Consider the following 16,782-nt stretch of genomic DNA (forward strand, 5'->3'; position numbering starts at 1 on the left):
AGCATCAACTGCATTTTGCAGTAGCAGAAAGCAAAAAAGAATTTGGGTACGAGAAAAGAGGGAAAAGGTCTTTAGGAATGCTGAGATGCATTTGTGTTCCTAGGCACTAAAGTCTAGGTGATTTAGAATAGGAAATCCTATTCAGTGATGTAAACATGTTAACTGATGAATCCTCACAATAACGTTGTGAATGAGGGAAAGCTTATGCCGTGTTTTGACAGATGAGGAAACATGGACAGAAAAGGCTAAGTTCTTACCAGGATTCTTGCCAGCTTCTTTCAAAGTATTTTCCAAGGAAGATCATTCCCTGCAGAAAGCTTGCAGCTACAGACATCTCTCCAGCTTTCCCTCAGGTACTATGAAAGAACTACGAGGGTCAGAGTTGTTAATGCTACTGGCTTGGTCTTTTTTGGAGCTTGGACTGGACCACGATCTGAACACAGAACAAGCAGAAACAACTTTTTCTATATGATGACTCACCTTGCCAGAGGAAGATTAGTTAAAGGAAATTTGTATCTGTCTGCACTAGTTAGAAATATGTACCCATCACTGCCTAAGTCAAAGCAGTAGGGCAGCAGGAGGGGAAATCCTGTGTGTCTTCTGAGTTTAGCAGTCACAGCTTTTTTGCTGTTGGCACTCTAACAAAAGCAGAAGCAAAAGCAAAGGAATTCCAGGCTGATTTCCAGCACAGTAAGAGACCTTATGCCTGAGGGACGTCAGGTCTTGGATCTCAGCTCTCCCATCTACCATTTTCACTCACAGTCCATGCAAGGACTCCAACCTTTCCTGAAAGTACACTCTCTTTTCACCCATGCTTGGGCCAGTACAGGATCGTTAAACTTTCCTAGATCTCTTCTACCCAGGCAGAATCTGATGTAACTTCAGATTCATTTCTTTTGTAGTGCCCTATCAATCTACAAAGCGGTAAGATTGTAACCACAACCTTGCAGTGGCAAAGATAAGTAGAGATTTAAGAAGCTGTTACCTTCCCATTCAACAAACATTCATTAAAATGCCAGCCCACTTCTTTTTCTTGACTCCGGTAGTAGATCCCACTTGCATCAGGTATTTCACAGGGTCAGGAATACGTCAGTGTTGCCATTCTTTCCCAGAAATGTCTGGAGAAGAAAGACTGGATTATTTGGTCAATTTTTCCCTAGTACTGCTAAGTGTAGTCTGAATATTGTCAACAGATGGGTTTTGCTATAGCTATACTCACATCCAAAATACAGCTGTTGCTAAAGGCCCAAACAGTAAAATCTTTCTGGAAGCTCTTTTCATTGTAGTGTCCCTGCACAATTAAGTATGGTTGAAAAATTTGGAGACAAGTGGGACCCCAGCAATATAACCTTGCACATTCTAGTGCATAATGCCTCGGGAGTTTACACTGGGATTTGTATCACAATTATAAAGGCTGCTTGCTTCTCTGACCAAAGAAAAGCCTTCATTAATCTTAATAACGCAGGAGCTATCAGTTTCTTGATGTGTTCACTACTTGTTAATCCCAAAAACTGTATAAAGTCCTCACTTCCAGTGAGTCTTGATGAACCAACGAACTCCATAAACTCAACCCTGCTCCACATTAGCCTGAACCACTGGATTTGTCTCTGAGTCCCCAAGTCCTGACACAATCCTGAGCACTGCTTCAATAAATGCTCCTGTATCATTTTAAAGACATATAGATGGGTTGGGAATCCTCTGAACCTCACTGTAAGATGTGGGCTACTGATGTATCAGAGTGGGAGAACTCTCTGCTTGCTTCATGCTGATTTTCTTAGTTTTACCATGGCCTACAAGCTTCTACCTTGCCTGTTCAGAGCAAAAAGAGAGGAAAAAAACAAAAAACACTTGTTTAGCAACAGACTTTCTTAGTCATCAATTTGTGTCCTTAGAAAAAACCTCAAGTTACACATCTTTGCAAAATAGCAAGTGATTAGTTTTGGTTTTTTTAGTCTGATCACACTCCTATGGCTTCCAGGTTTTATCAGCATTTCAGGTGAGACAGATAAAACAGGCAAATCATTTCAGAAGAAGAGAAATAATCCATTTAGCTAGTCTTTTTTTGCAGTTATTCTTAGTCATTGTAAGCAATCAGTTATCACCTGGTCTCATTAATCACATCCTGAATTACTGTGCATAAAATGATTAAGTTGTTCTTTGTTGTCCATCCATCCCATTACCCAGCTTCTTCTAGTGAATGAAAGTATGTCCTCCTCAAAATAGGTGGCAAATACATTTTAACCTACATACATTTCAGAATCTGCTCACCTTTTCACAAGCAGGCAGAAACACAAAAATAAAACAAATCCTATAGTATTGTCATCGAAGATAAAGTCATTTAATATATTCAAATTGCACTCAAGCAGTGGGAAGATCTTTGATATTCACTGTACTGACTGCTTTGACAACACACCTTCATGAGCTTATCTACATTTGCTATATTCCATGGAGCCACTAGATGTCCCTCGTTCCTACATAAAGCTGCAGATAGGAGAAAATCCAAAATTAACCAGTGACTAAGTTGGAGCACAAGCTGTGCAGAAACATTCACAGCATGTGAGATTTCTTCTGTAATTAATGCTGGTTCTTCAAAAACCGTTGAGCACGATTCTATAAAACACAGCAGTTCCGAGCACTGTGGTTAGATACATTCATCTATGCTGAATACAAAATACAAAAGTCAGGTGAGGCTGAAGAGAACAGATGGAGACAACATTGAGCAAAATAGGCTACAAACCCATGGATCACGGAGTAAACTGGTACATTCCAACTATTCATTGTCAACAGCATTTTCCGTATGCATGTATTGTAGCCTTTTCTTGCTATTCATGAAGTAAAACAGCACAATCTTGGCAGTCAGACCAGATTTTAATTTAATTAAAGAATGCATTTGGCTGTAGTTCAGTTGGGGTATGAGTGGGCCATATCACTATGTGGTTTTAGATAACAACAGACTGGCTGGGGAACAGTCACTTCAGTATCAGTCTGAATCAGAGCGTAGGGCAATGTACAACAGACACAAGAACAATGCAGACACTCAACCCTGGTGATGGAGAGAGCAAAGACAAACAATGCACTAAAGGAAACAAAAGGTTTTACCGAGTAAATAGTGTCAGGAAGCTGCTAGCAACTGCCCACAGGCTGTACAACTCCCTTTTCCCTTCCTGCACTCTATCAGCCTTTAGCAAGTTTCCTCTGTGCACACAAGCCTGACCCCAGGAGCTAATTCACACCATCAGCACTTTGCAAGGCCCTGCCACAGAAAGGACCGCATCTCTAATTCCATTTTGGAAACTCAGATTAGGACTCATTTCCTTAGTGTTATAATTTCAGAGACAATGAAGGAAAAAGGTCACAACTGAGAAAAAGAAGAAATTCTACTCCCAACTAGTTTTGCTCTTCAGGCAAGTGAGTTTTAACACGTTATAAGAAATATGGCTCCAGTGACCAAAAGCATTGCCATTTTGCCTCACCAAAATGCTCATAGCAGAAAGTCACCAGCTTCCTCTAGGCCACCGTTTCAGAGATAGACAAACCCAAAGCCCAGTGACCACCAATGTGAGATTTTCACACTGTTTTGAGTGGAACTGTTATTCCCACTGATGGATGATAGACCATTCGTGGATTAATAAACCTTACAGTTCCATACAGTCCTTGGTGCTCTTTCTAATTCTCGATAGCTCTGCTCTTACCAGTTATTTAACTTGGTCTGAAGCAAAACATTATTTTGGTTTATTTGTAGTTTGGTTTTTAGACTAACATGTACATTACAGAGAATCTTTTTTCCCCCTTACTACTCTCATTATTGGCCACTGTTTTATTAGGAAACGTAGCACTCAGCAATAGAGAGAACTGACCTGTTGAACTGATTTCACTCCTCGTCATAGCTGACAGGAAAACGGCTGCCTCGGCATAGGGTTCTGGGAAGGGAAAACCAGATGTTTCTTGGCTGCATTTAACAGATGTTATTCCAGTTTGCAACAACATTTTAAAATGCAGATCCCATGAGTTTATGCATTTCCAAAGCATTCAAAGAATGGAAAAGTGAAAATTTCTTGCTATTCTTCCAGTAGTGCCAAGCATCCCACTTTTATCCCTTATTTCTTTGTAATTCTCTCTTTGTTTTGTTTTTGTTGTTGTTGTTTTTTTTTTAACCTGAAATGAACTTCCCCAGTTTTAGCATTCCTGTGGTTCACACATACACCAGAACATGCCTTGGTGCCTACATGCATTAGATAATCAGATTGGGTAGATTAACGCTGCCACGGATTTAGCATGTGACCTTGGGCAAACCACTTGATTTCTCTGGCCCCCAGTCCTCCACTTGTGCTACCTGGAGCTTGTAAGCTCTCTGTGACAGAGAATCTCTCTCAGCTACCAGCTGCACGATATCTAGTGCAGAGGGGAGATGCACATTCTTTATGGGGTAACTGCAGATCACCCTATCAACTGTGGATGCTGCAAGTCCCAGCATTAAGTGGAGAGATGGAGGGGCAGAAGTGTGGGAAGTTTCCATCATGTTCTCTGAACAGATTCAAGTTGCTGAGTTGTTCAGCCGTAAGAGCCATTCCTTAATTCATAGTATCTTCCCAGCCTGACCAAATTCTGCTAAGGCCATGGAGACTCCCAGAACAAGCCAAAACTAGGGAGGGCAGGATAGGTGTCCTTCAACATGCTTACCTGAATCCTGTCATATTCGCCTCTGAGTACACTCAGCACGGGTAAGGGAAATCTGCCAAGAATCACAGAATTGCTCAGGTTGGAAAAGACCTTCAAGATCATCGAGTCTAACCACAACCTAACCGTGCTACCCTAACTCTAACAACCTTCCGCTAAATCATGTCCCCGAGCACCGCATCCAAACGGTTTTTAAACATGTTCAGGGATGGTGACTCAACCACCTCCCTGGTACTTCCTTCCCTTACCAAAACCAGAGATATGTTACCGGTTCCAAAATAGAAAGCTGTTCAACTTATGCTAAGTACTACTCTTTCACTGGTTCTAGAGGAAGCGGATGTAGAGAAAGTGCACTTGAAAGCGCACTTGAACTTAGCAGAATCCCTGGTATTCAGAGTGGTGCACAGATTCGGATCTGGGAGAACCAGAGATCTTTACAGGGGAAAGAGAGGAAGCAGAAGCACAAATTTCATGAAGACATTTCGCTGATCATCAAAATGCCTGGTATTCTTCCACGCCCTGCATTCATACACAACACATGTACAGTAAGCTAAGCCAAATGCGCTATCCTTGTTAAAGGGTTCTTGTGGATGTGAATCTATTTCACCAGAGCTCTGCGATAATCACAGCATCTAAAAAATGCAGATTTAATCCAAAATATGAATACTTTTTATAAAACTAGAATTTATTTTTAAAAAAATAAATAAAAATCATGTGAAAATAGATCTTTTAAAAATGTTTCAAAATAAAGCCCTAGTATTTAGGGTTAGAAAATACTGAAACATTCTCCAAACAGAAACTGGCAACTGTTTAAACAACGACTTCAAATGTTGACTTCTGGAATTAAGATAGCTTCTTGTTTTACAGCCAGCCATAAAAGATCTTTCTTCTATCTTTATGGAATGGTATGTATGATACAGCAGATTTAAGAGTAAAAACCACTGGCACGTAAAGCCGTCCGGGTCAATTATTAGAATTCAGTGCAGCCTCCAGCAGCACAGAAGAACTGAAGCTGTGTGCCCTTGGTCTTTTCTGACCACAGCCTCTTTGCCTGCTCTTTGAATTTAAGTTTCATAAATTGTTCAAAACTTTACTGGCAGAACCAATAACCACAATACTGCCTCTCAACATCTGGTTCGGATTCTTCCCTCAGCTACGCTGCAATTCTAAATTAAACTGAATGCTTCACGTGAAGTCACTCCAAATTTATGACAGCATACAGAACTGAACTCGGTTCTTTGTCTTTGAAAGACGTCTGTATTTGCAGCCAAATAAAATCACAAGTGCTTACGTACTCGATGGCGCAAGAGTGCCATCCAGCGGATATTCCTACATGTGTATGCATAGGTGAAATCCTCAGTGAGTAGACAAGCGACTAGTATGGGTTGTACGTACTGCTCTGATGGCTGCTCATCCCAACTGCCGAGTAGTATTGCTGGCCTGTGATGAGCACCTCTGTTAAAAATTAGTAACTTCATGGAGAGTTCCCTGCTTCAAAGCAGGAACGTGCTGAAGGTGAGCTGCTGGGCTCAGAGGTACCGCCACCATCGCAACGCGTGCTGACTGCAGCCAATAACCTGCTGCTTGTCAGCCCTCTCTGAAGGCATGGCATTACCCTGTTGTGAACAGTGCTAATGTGAGCATTCTTGTACAGAGCCTCACCACCGCTGTAGGATCACAAATGAGAGTGATGGAGCTTTGAAGCTGGTTTCAGGCGAATACTTATGCACCCAGACATGAATGTGACAACAGATTTCTGATCTGCAAAGAAGGGGCCCTGAACTCAGACCTTCCACCTCCCAGATAAATGCTTCATCCACTGTACTATGTCACAGAAAAACTCTTTCTAGAGGAAACAGGCACAGCTGCCTTTGTGAATACCTGGTCCCACTGGCATACAGTAGAGCGGTTTGAAGATTACCTTCTTGAACTGAGCTGCTCTGGGGACCTGCGCGGAGTGACACATCCTTTTAGTTCCTGATTGAATTGAGATCCACGTCAGTGCCAAGCTGCCTGGCCCTGCTGAACCAGAGCAGATCCGGGCACTTGCAGAGAGGCTCCCTCTGGCTGAATAGTTTACCTGAAAAAAAAATGTCAGCTGGCTTGGGAATTGAGGCCTGGTGCAAGGTCAAGCTCAGCTCACTGGGTTTTTCCACCATCTCTGGTTTAGATTTAGGAGCTCAAGTTCTGCCCTGAACCCTTACTTTATGGGCTTGGCCTGTAGCCAGTAAAATAAATTCTGGTTTAACAAACATGCATTTGATGCAGATTTTACTGACCTACCTTATTGCCCATCTCATCTAACCCCATCTGCAATGTTTCCCTGTATAGTTAGTTGTATTTCTTGCAATGCAGATGCAAATGAAAGATTGTGAATGATTCATAGATTTGATTGGCCTGATGGCCCACAGATTAAATCATTGTGTGTTCCTGTTGGTCTTCTGCATTCATCTTGCCTCTAAACAGAAATTACATTATGTGGGGATCTGTGGTCACCATTGCAAGTAATACCTGCAAGACAGAGAGCTCATCCCAACAAGCAGCCATTTCTACAACGGCCTTCTCAGGAGATGCAAAAATAAGAGGAAAGATATTTTACTTCTGAGTATGGATCCATCCTGAAGCATCTCTTGCACTAATATCTGTGATCAGTTCCCACTGGAGAACAAGCACTTGAATGCTGACAATCATATTCATCCTTTAGGTTTAAAACTGATCCAAGTTTATCTAAGAATTTAGTGTAGTGCAATTGCTCTGGGACTGAGAGAGACCAGTAAAACATAAATGTTTTTGATGTGATCCTCACACTACAGATATGCAGAAAAACTAAATAGTGCCACTTACATTTCTTTGTTCCACAACAGATAAAAGCGAGATAACCCTCAGCTATATTCAAAACGCGATTCATTTTCTGATAGTGAATCCAATATGGGCAATTTAACTTTTAAGAGAAATACATCAAGCCCACGGCTTTGAAACAAAGCAGGAGCTAAAAGCCTCTGAGCAGAACCAGGCACAAGGCGGTGTCACTGGTAGCGTGACCAGCTTCCCTGTATTTATCCTATGACAAATCTCTTGCTGCTCTTTTCTCAGGTGAGCTGCCCTCCCTTAGATAAGGTTTTACAGCTGGCTCCTGTGCACTTCATCTGTTTGGGATGGGAGTGCTCTGCTGTTGCAAAAGGCTGCAGTGGGCAGATGCGGTGACAGGATTAGCACTGACTCGCTTTTCATGAAAAGCTTAGGAGCAAAGGTGGGAGATACGGAAGATCAGCTTCCTTTTTCAGACACCCTTTTTGAAACTTACTGTTTAGGAAACAGAACCGGTGACTGTGGGGGCACTACATCTAGGGGCAAAGCCGAGCGAAAACTCAATGCTGGCACAAGAGCATCATTCCGGGTTCGTGCAGACCTCAAGGGATGAGCCCATGTGAAGTAACAGAACTACAGCAAACCAGCAGACACAGAAGGATCCGCCACCTTCTGTTGCTAGTGAGGACGCTATAATGACGGAAATAATTAGTTAATCTTTAGTTTAAATAAAGCATTGGGGGAAAGGGCTAAAAATAAACACTGATTCATTCCTTGTCAGGGAAGTTTCTCCTGTCAATTATCACATTGTTACTGCTGTTTTTAATCTAGTCAGATGGTGAGATTGGCAAATCCCTTCTGCAGGGGCTTCTGGGTGTTATTCTGTAGAGAATCTTGCTTGAAGGACTGATTGCTGCTTTTATGAGAGCCAGTGGGAGTTTGGCCACAGTCCTTCACGCATGTTAATTTGAGGGACTTCCAAATGTTAGCTAATGATCTCAGGCTTCTTTTTATGAAAGATGTGTGGGTATGTTTTGGAGTTTGTTTTTGTTGGTTTTTTTGTTTTTTTCTTTCTTTTTTTCTTGTTCTTAGTCCCTAGCAGGAGGCAATTAAGAGGCTACGGGGAAAGTTACGTACTGAAGCCCCGGATCAGCCTCTCCACAGCTCCTACAGCCCTCTAGCATGAAAAGCTGAGAAGCATAATACTCCAACACTGCCATACATGGGCTCTGAGCACCCTGACTCAGCTGTAGGTATCCTGTTCAGTTCAGAGGAGCTGGACTGGATGCCCTTCAAATGTTCCTTCCAATTCAAACGCTTTTATGATTCTATGAAATTGTAGTTGAAGATGCTTGTATTATTCACCCAGTCCAGACCGTACGCTTTGCATCGCTCTGAGCTGGGTGTCCCTATTGGTGTCCACTTACCATAACTCGAAAAAGCAATTACACTTCTACTTTCCAGGCACCATACAAACAAAGCAGCAGCGACCTCCACCCCAGGGCAGGAAAACACGTCAACACGGCAAGGAGAAGCCGTGTGGGTGGGGAGTTTCACTGCTGGTGGTGTTATGAAACCTCGTGTAGCTGTGAAGGAGAAGTGGAGAGAGAACAAAAAAGATACTACAGAGGCTACAGCACATAGATAGAAAGCCAAGGGCGGGAGCCCAAGCGAGCAGCAGAACTGCAGTCTGAAGCTCGTGCAGAGGCTCTGAGATAAACGCTGCCTTAAAGGGCAGTGAGCTGAGAACAGAACAAAGCAGCCGCTCTCCACTCTTCCCCCTTCCCACCCAAGAACTGAGCTCCCCGCTGCGCTCCGGCCACAACCCCTCACCGCCCGCCCCGAGCCACCACCAGGCCGCGCCCGTCGGGCCGAGCCACCCGCTCCGCTCCGCACCGCCCCGGCCGCATCCACGCAGGCTCGGGCCGGGCCGGGCCGCAGTTCGGGAGGTGAGAAGGAGGTGGGGTGAGGAAGGGGGTGGTGGTGGCAGGGGGCTCGCGGCCGGGTGGGACGGGGCTGGGCGGCTGCGCGGAGCCCTTCCAGCTGCGGGCGGGCCCGACCCAGCGCTCCCCTCCTGATGCTGCGCCAGGGGCGACGTGTGGCAGCTGGGCCGGGGGGCTGAGGGACGGGTGACCCAGGGCCAGCCGGGCAAGATTCGCTCTGGAGCCAAAGCAGGGTGGTTATGCTGGGGTTTTGTTTTTGTTTTGTGCCCAAATCCAGACGACATGGTGAGGGGCAGTGCCCAGAGGGGCTGCAGGCACAGGCCTGGCGGCAAGGGCAGCAATGCTCAGCAGACACCTCAGTGCACACAGCCATCACCCAGAAGGTATGAAACGAAAGGTTGAGTGTGTGAGGAAGGAAGCGGATTCCAGCACATGAGGCCAGCAGTGGGGCCGGCGCTGTGCTCCACTCGGGGACATTCCCCGTACATCCCTCATTTTGCCCATTCCCTTTTCCATGCTCAAAGAGCGTAAAGTGACAGAATGCCTTCCATCCAGCAAAAGACAAAGAAATGCACCCATCCAAATCCCAAGCCAGAGTATGTCTGGCCTGGGATGAATGCTGGACTACAGTAGCTGGGAGTGGGGATTTCTCAGAAAGCCAGGAGCCAGGCAAAAATGAACCCTGTCATTCTGAGCCTGAATATGAAAACAGCTTGCAAAACATTTTTCCAGGCTTTGTAACAAAAGAGTTGGTCTTTCTTTTGCTTTGGTATCTAGGCTACATTGTGCAAGCTCACGCCTATCACTGGTTTTATTCACATGAGTAATTCTATTTGAATTTGGACCGACAACGTGCATGTGTAAAGTTACTTATATGCTTTCTGTCTTCTTTATGTATTGAAGTTATGTGGGTTTGTATTTCTTCCATTTCCTGGTGCAGCCCAGTAGCTGTTGGCATCGAGGTTATTGTGAGGCAGCACAGCTATTTTGACTTTGCATGCCTGACACCTTTTCTTTCCTTGCCAAACTACAAGCTGACTACTCCTTTGTATGTGATCTATTCCAGCTATGCAATCATATCTTGTTTTTATGCAACCATCTTTCATGTGAGTGCTTAAAATCATTTTCTCTATAAAAGATCCTTTTTGTACTGACAGTCTTTCCAGTTGTGCCATCTGATTCTTTTTCAACAAAGAAGTCATGATGTCTTTTATAAATCCTACTACAGTGTATCATCTAAATTCATTGCAATTTTACCATCATATCTGAATGTTTTAATATTTACCAGCTGGAATATTTTATTATTCTCATTGTCAAATACACTCTCTTTCTGCTTTCCTCGAGCTACAGCTTCTGCAGTTCTTGCAGCCTTGTATACTGTCCCTACCCCATTGTTCTGTGCTTGTCTTAAGGGCAAAATGTTTCTGGGATAGGAAAAGTACATTGTCTGTCTTCCATAAAGTGTGGTGGTACGCTGAGTTCATAATCAAGTGTAACCGTAGATGTTTCTTTTCTTCCATCAGAGACTATAAACAATAAGCAAGTAAAATTACGAGCATACATTGTATTACTAAAGTTAAACAGTATTAACTGATGTACTCTCAGCTGTGCATTAAATACCATAATACTGTAATTCATACCTGAGGATGGTAAGCAGACAGGGCAGCCACTGACTCATCTCAACTGCATCCTTTCTTCCTAACCTGGAAACTTGTTCAGTACAAGTAGAGTCGCCCGTAGGAGATTAATTACCTGGAAGTTGTTTTAATGGCAGTTCACGAGTTATCAAGATGATTCAGTTACACCTGAATACAGATGTATTATATTGAACCTCCAGAAATCTACCTTGAAGGAATCCAGCTAGTAAAGTTATTGTAAAATCCCCAAAAGACGCTTTCTAGGAATGTTGAAAACTGCTGTTTCTGAGTGGCAGGGGTGATGACCTGTGCACTGGAATGGCCTATTTCCTCTGGTGAGAGTGCAAGTTGCTTCCAAGGAAAGGGTAAAAGGCCAAGTCCATATTAGACTGCCCTTAGAATGTGGTGAGAGTTTCATCTGTGTGGATGAAAGGAACTGCATGAGAACCAGAAATTGCATTTTCTTCCTGTGCCATGTCTAGAACATGAATTACCTGTTTGTCTCAGCCGATGTTCAAAGGACCATCTTGCTGGTGTGACACTTTATAACCAGGCCAGGTATCCTGGATACACAGTTAGACCACAAGAGAGAACGAGCACTTGCCATCCCTGCGGATGGAGTCACCAGCGTCACCTTAAATGAAAACCAAAAAGATCAGACTTCTAAAGTTAGCATCCTGTTTAGGTCCAGAAGTAAATACAACCCACATGTACTCACATCCATTACCAGCATAAACTTTTGATCGGGGATGGTTGGGGCATTGCATTTATATTTCCATTAAGTGCTGAACCTGCGTCACCTACTGATACCTATTTCTGGAAGCTCCTTCCCAGAAACTTAACTCAAAAATTGGATTGCTGTCAAGTGGTTAATTGCAGTTGTGGGGAAACAGATTTAACAGCTTACACCTGGGGAGATCTACTGCTCAAAGTTACATCTTCTATTATTTTTTCCAATTATTAAAAAAAAAAAAAAAAAAGGCAACAACACAGATTCTAATTTACTAAGGAAAATAAACAGAAAATAAGGAGAAATAAACATATGTTTCATCTGTACCATAAGACTTATTTTGGTGGAGTGAAGAAGGCGATTTCTTCGACATACGAAGATTCAGTGAATTCTTGTTTCCAGACAGCTCTCCCTCCACAGCGCTTGGGAAAGAGGTGAAACATTTACTGCATTATCCCAAACCCACTTGTGATTGTTTAATTAAAAGCAAGCAATATACCTAGCTTGCAGAAAATGCATTTATATATTTAGAATTTATTATAAATATATTTATACTTCTTTGTTTTACGTTATTATATTTGTTACTACTTAAGGACTTGCTTTATAACAGGCAATAGTGCTACATGCTAATGAGGACAACAGATTACTTCTGGAAAAGAGCACAGGGAGAAGATAACAAAAAGGTCAGTTAACAAAAGAAAAACACCACAATAATAATAACAATAATAATAATAATAATAAATCTTCAGTGCAGAGCTTTAACATGACTGTGATCTGAGTTAAGGAAGACAATGGCTTACCCGCAGTGCTCCAGAAGCAGCTGCTGTTCACAGGGACGGATACTTCAATCTCATCTGCTTTGCAGTAAGGGTGCATTGCCCTCGGTGCTCCAGGTACACTCCGGGAATGGTAGCTACGTGCCAGAGAACAGAAGATATGTCATATAGAATTGCTAATTACACGTGGCTGCTTTGGAGTAGTCGCTTCATTCAGAATACCTCTTCACTGCAGAACACATTCAAGAGCACTGAAACGTGACATTGATAACATTTAAGAATGCCACCCTGAATTCACTTCTTGTAAAAATTCAAATAAGAGCTGTTTAACATGAAAGCCCTTCGGATGTTCTCTAAATTTTCAGATCCGTGCAGTCAGCTTTATGAGGAGAACAGGGATGTTACTGTTCTACCCCAAAGTGCCGGCCTTCCTCCCAGCCTCTGCATCACAGCAGACCCACTGTGTGTCTTGCGTTGCCCCCATCCTTCAGCCGCCGGCTTCCATCTCCTTCCCTGCACCCCGGCTCCTCCAGCTGCTTGCTCAGTCACGCAGGAACTGCACATTTACAGCACAAAGCAAGGCCCTCGTTTCGGCTCAGAATTCTAACTAACACGGGAACGTTACTGTTATTCTGTATTGCCACAGCCACCCTGCGCTTGTTGAAAAGTTGAAATCCTGAAGCTAAGCGTCGCTGCCAAGTAGTTTCTGTATTATTTTTGTTTTATTTTTAACCTGGAGACAGTTCCTAACGACTTGAATTTAGGAAATAACGAAACAGTGAACCTCGAGGTACTAAGACACATGTTAAGGCAATGGCAGTATGCGTGAGACGCTGAAAAAAAAACACAGACCCTTCATTCTAAACTATCCCAAACAAATAAAACAAGTGCTTTTGTTCAAATCAGGCCATCATAACTTTCTTACAGGTTTCTGCTCCAAGTTTTTTCTTATTCGTGCAGTCATGTCGGAGCAGCTGTTAGAATAAAGCCAGGACTAAAGCGAGGGGTGGACGATAGGTAGGATCCAGGAAGACCTGTTCAAATGTAATGACTCTTTAAGAGCACTGAGGCATCCAGAAGAAAATGAAGTACTCTGCACAGAAAGGTGCTGAGGGCTGAGCCATTAACAAGAGCAGGAATTCCTTTTTTCCCACAGCAAGTGATTCCATTTCTCATTGCGTTCCAAAAGGCTCAATCCTCTTAAATCTGAAACTTTTCCATCTATTGAAAACAGATGGAAATGAACCGGGGGACCCAGGTAGAAGAAAAGCTTTAATGAGCGTGTATTTAAGAAATACTTCACTAAATCATTCGTCTGAGAAACCACATCTAATAGAAATATAAATAATTATCTAATGAGCGTATAAACTACATTTCCTGGAGTCATTTTCTGTCTTTCCACATTTCCTGAATTATTTTCATTATGAAGCAGTAATGTGGCACCATTAATTGATGAGCGCTCTGTGCTGTACTTACTGTGCTAATTGCAGCTCTCGACGTCCTCGTCTGCGCCGTCAAACAATCGGGATTGATTGCACGGGGTTTATTTTTAGGAGGAAACGGCAGAAGAGTTTGGAGAGCAGCAGCCATTTCTTGTACATTACAGCTGGCTGGGGAGAAGTTGCACACAAATGTCCCGAGTTGTCTTTTTGGGTTGTTTGGTTTGGTGGTTTGTTTTTTTTTTAATCCTGCTGAAATTAGAGCTTCCTATTGGATAATTAATCTTGCTTTTACAGAGCTGAAGCAGAGGGTGCAGCTCAGTGGCATCAGTTTCAAAAGAACAGCAGATTTTCTGTGGAAGCAGGACTTGCAAGGGAGGCAGTTGGTGAACTCTTTGAGTCTGGCTCTTTACAAAGGCAATCTAGGAGTTAAATTTATAATTAAAGACACCATTGATGAAGGATAAGATTCGAGCTGGTTAACTTATCCAAATGGTGGAAGGAAGCAATGTATTAACTGATGTGTTGGGTGACTGCAGGTCTACCTCCACGTGCTGATGCTCAGCAGGTACGAATGGGAGGAGACCCGGAAGCCCAGGCTGGCCTCCTGTCCTGCATCCTGCTCACATGCCCTACACGGAGTTCAGCCAGGGTAGGCAAACACACGGATTGCATTTTGTTGCTGATCTGCTGCACAAAACCAGGAGCATCTTTTGTGGATGCTTATATGAGGGGAGTCAAGGATTGTGTAGGAAGAACAATAATGAGAAATATTTAGAAAGAAGAATAACCAGTTTTAACCGGGAACAAATAAAAGTGAAGGGGACAAGCCCTTTTTACTGTTGTTAAGTATTAACAGCAGAGACCTATCATCTTTTTCTTTCCCATTAAGCTATATATCAGCGGTAGCAGTAACAGCTTTGAGCCCTCACGCAGCACCACATCAGCAAACTGACAGTGCTTTACCTCTGAGGTGTCTCTGTCCCCATTTCTCTGTGGAAGTAGCTGAAAAACAGATGAGCTGAGTGTGGCTGCCCAGGTTTGGTAGAGTCAGAGAGGAGCTGTATTTTATGGCTGCAGCCTTTTCCCTTCTCCGTGGCGTGCCATAAAGCATTATGGACTTGGGCACATATAACGCATCAATGGTTCACAACTGCTAATTTGCCTGGGGAAAAAAGGTAGAGCCACACACTATTGTAAATGCTGCCAATGTCATCTTCTTTCAGACAAAATGCTAAAAGGAAGAATAAAAACAAAGTCATAAAATGAATTAAGCCCAACTTGAAGAGCTCGCCTTAACAGAAGGGCTGCAACGGATTGTCTTGCAGTGCTTTTGTCACCAAGTCTATCCCAGTCTTACAAACAGTAAATCCTAGAGATAATCTTTATAATAAACAAAACCAAATTAGACAGGATTGGATGCGTTCCTTATTAATATGCTGTAGCTATTTTCTATGGCTTGTCTTACCGTAATCTTTGTTTTTCCTCTGCTTCCATACGGCCCGGCCTGCAGGGATCTGTGCTGTAAGCAGTTCCTGAGCACCTTCCTGTCATTGACACTGAGAATAAGAATTGTTAAGTGCAGATTTCATCAGCAGTGAAAATACAGCTTTTGCGAATGGAATAGTTAATAGCTGAAGCTTCTCGTTGTAGCACACTGTCTCATTTTGGCATTGTGGTTTCAGGAGTCACTGTGACAGTTCGGACAAAGGCTTAATAAAATACAAACAGCTTCAACTTGCTACAGATTCCTCTGAGGGAGCGGGAGGTAGAAGGCCAAAAGAAAGTTGGAGTTACTGTTTGCAGGAAGCTGTACCTGGGTGTGGTTTGTGATCGGACAAGATGCATTGCTGCTTTTTTTTGCCATTTCCTGTTGAATTAACCTGGGAAACGAGCTTTAATTCAAGGCCTCTCCCCACAAAGGGAGAGCCTTTGAGCACCGCACTGAGCTCAGAATTTATGCAGGAGGATGCTGTGCACAGGGTGTGTCTGTACCAACAGAACCGGATCTGTCCCTTTCCAGTCCTGGATCCTGAAGGGGAATCCAGCTCTCACTGACACAGTCTTGAAATCAGGAGTCTTTGTCATCTCATTCGATGATGGCACCGACTCAAACCCCTGAATTTGACCTAGTGTTGATTTGTAATGCTTCATAAGATGTATTTTAAAACATTGGGCATGGTGTATTTTGAAGGGGCTGAGAGATAAGCGTAGAATCCCAGTGTTCCCATCTCCACAGAGCACAGTGACATCTTGTGGCAAACTAAGGGATAGTGCCTTTTTTTTTTTTTGCCAGATAGATCCTAATTTCAGCTGTTTTGGGGATGAAAGTCTAAGAAAATTCTGGACAAGCGCTGATGAATTGCTCTTATCCTGGTATTTGCTCTTTCCCAGTTCTGTTTCAAGTGCTGCTTACCTGGAACTCACAGAGAAAGCAGGCGGGCCCTTGGTTTCTATCCTACTGCAGGTGCAGGACGTTGTAGTTTGTGGCTTCAGCTCACCAACATGCTTTGAAAAACAGCTCCAAGAACACACCTGTCCCGGGCTCTGAATCAGCACTGTACGTGCTTTTCTCTGGTTATCACAGACAGCAAAAATGGTCAGGTTGTGATTGATGGGAATGAAAAGAAAACATTGGAATCTTTTATCGTAAAGCAGAAGCTTTTTTGTTTTGTTTATTTTTAAATCTAGTGGGGTTGTTTTTTAAACTTTTTTTTGTCTTTTTACAGACCAAGGAGTGTCTAAGCCCTGTCTGTGATGCTGTGGGACCCT

At 43.1% G+C, this 16,782-nt stretch overlaps 1 protein-coding gene across 4 annotated transcripts in view; it reads right to left on the bottom strand.

Annotated features, from left to right (window-relative positions):
- The window catches only part of RALB (RAS like proto-oncogene B), a 55,794-nt gene extending 39,050 nt beyond the window's left edge, over nucleotides 1-16,744 (bottom strand). For 2 of the 4 annotated variants that reach the window (XR_004307876.1, XR_004307875.1), the window contains exons 1-8: nucleotides 15,479-16,744; nucleotides 14,977-15,175; nucleotides 12,596-14,181; nucleotides 12,123-12,217; nucleotides 6,599-11,699; nucleotides 4,681-4,732; nucleotides 3,858-3,920; nucleotides 258-1,118 (exon numbers count right to left, since the gene is read on the bottom strand). The gene's annotated coding sequence lies outside the window, so the exon portion shown is untranslated. The remainder of the gene's footprint in view (nucleotides 1-257; nucleotides 1,119-3,857; nucleotides 3,921-4,680; nucleotides 4,733-6,598; nucleotides 11,700-12,122; nucleotides 12,218-12,595; nucleotides 14,182-14,976; nucleotides 15,176-15,478) is intronic. The other 2 variants (XR_001556577.2, XR_004307874.1) reach the window with 2 other exon arrangements.
- Between the last annotated feature and the right edge of the window lie 38 nt (nucleotides 16,745-16,782).

The sequence above is a fragment of the Coturnix japonica genome, chromosome 7 (assembly GCF_001577835.2).
Source record: "Coturnix japonica isolate 7356 chromosome 7, Coturnix japonica 2.1, whole genome shotgun sequence".
Classification (NCBI taxonomy): Eukaryota; Metazoa; Chordata; class Aves; order Galliformes; family Phasianidae; genus Coturnix; species Coturnix japonica.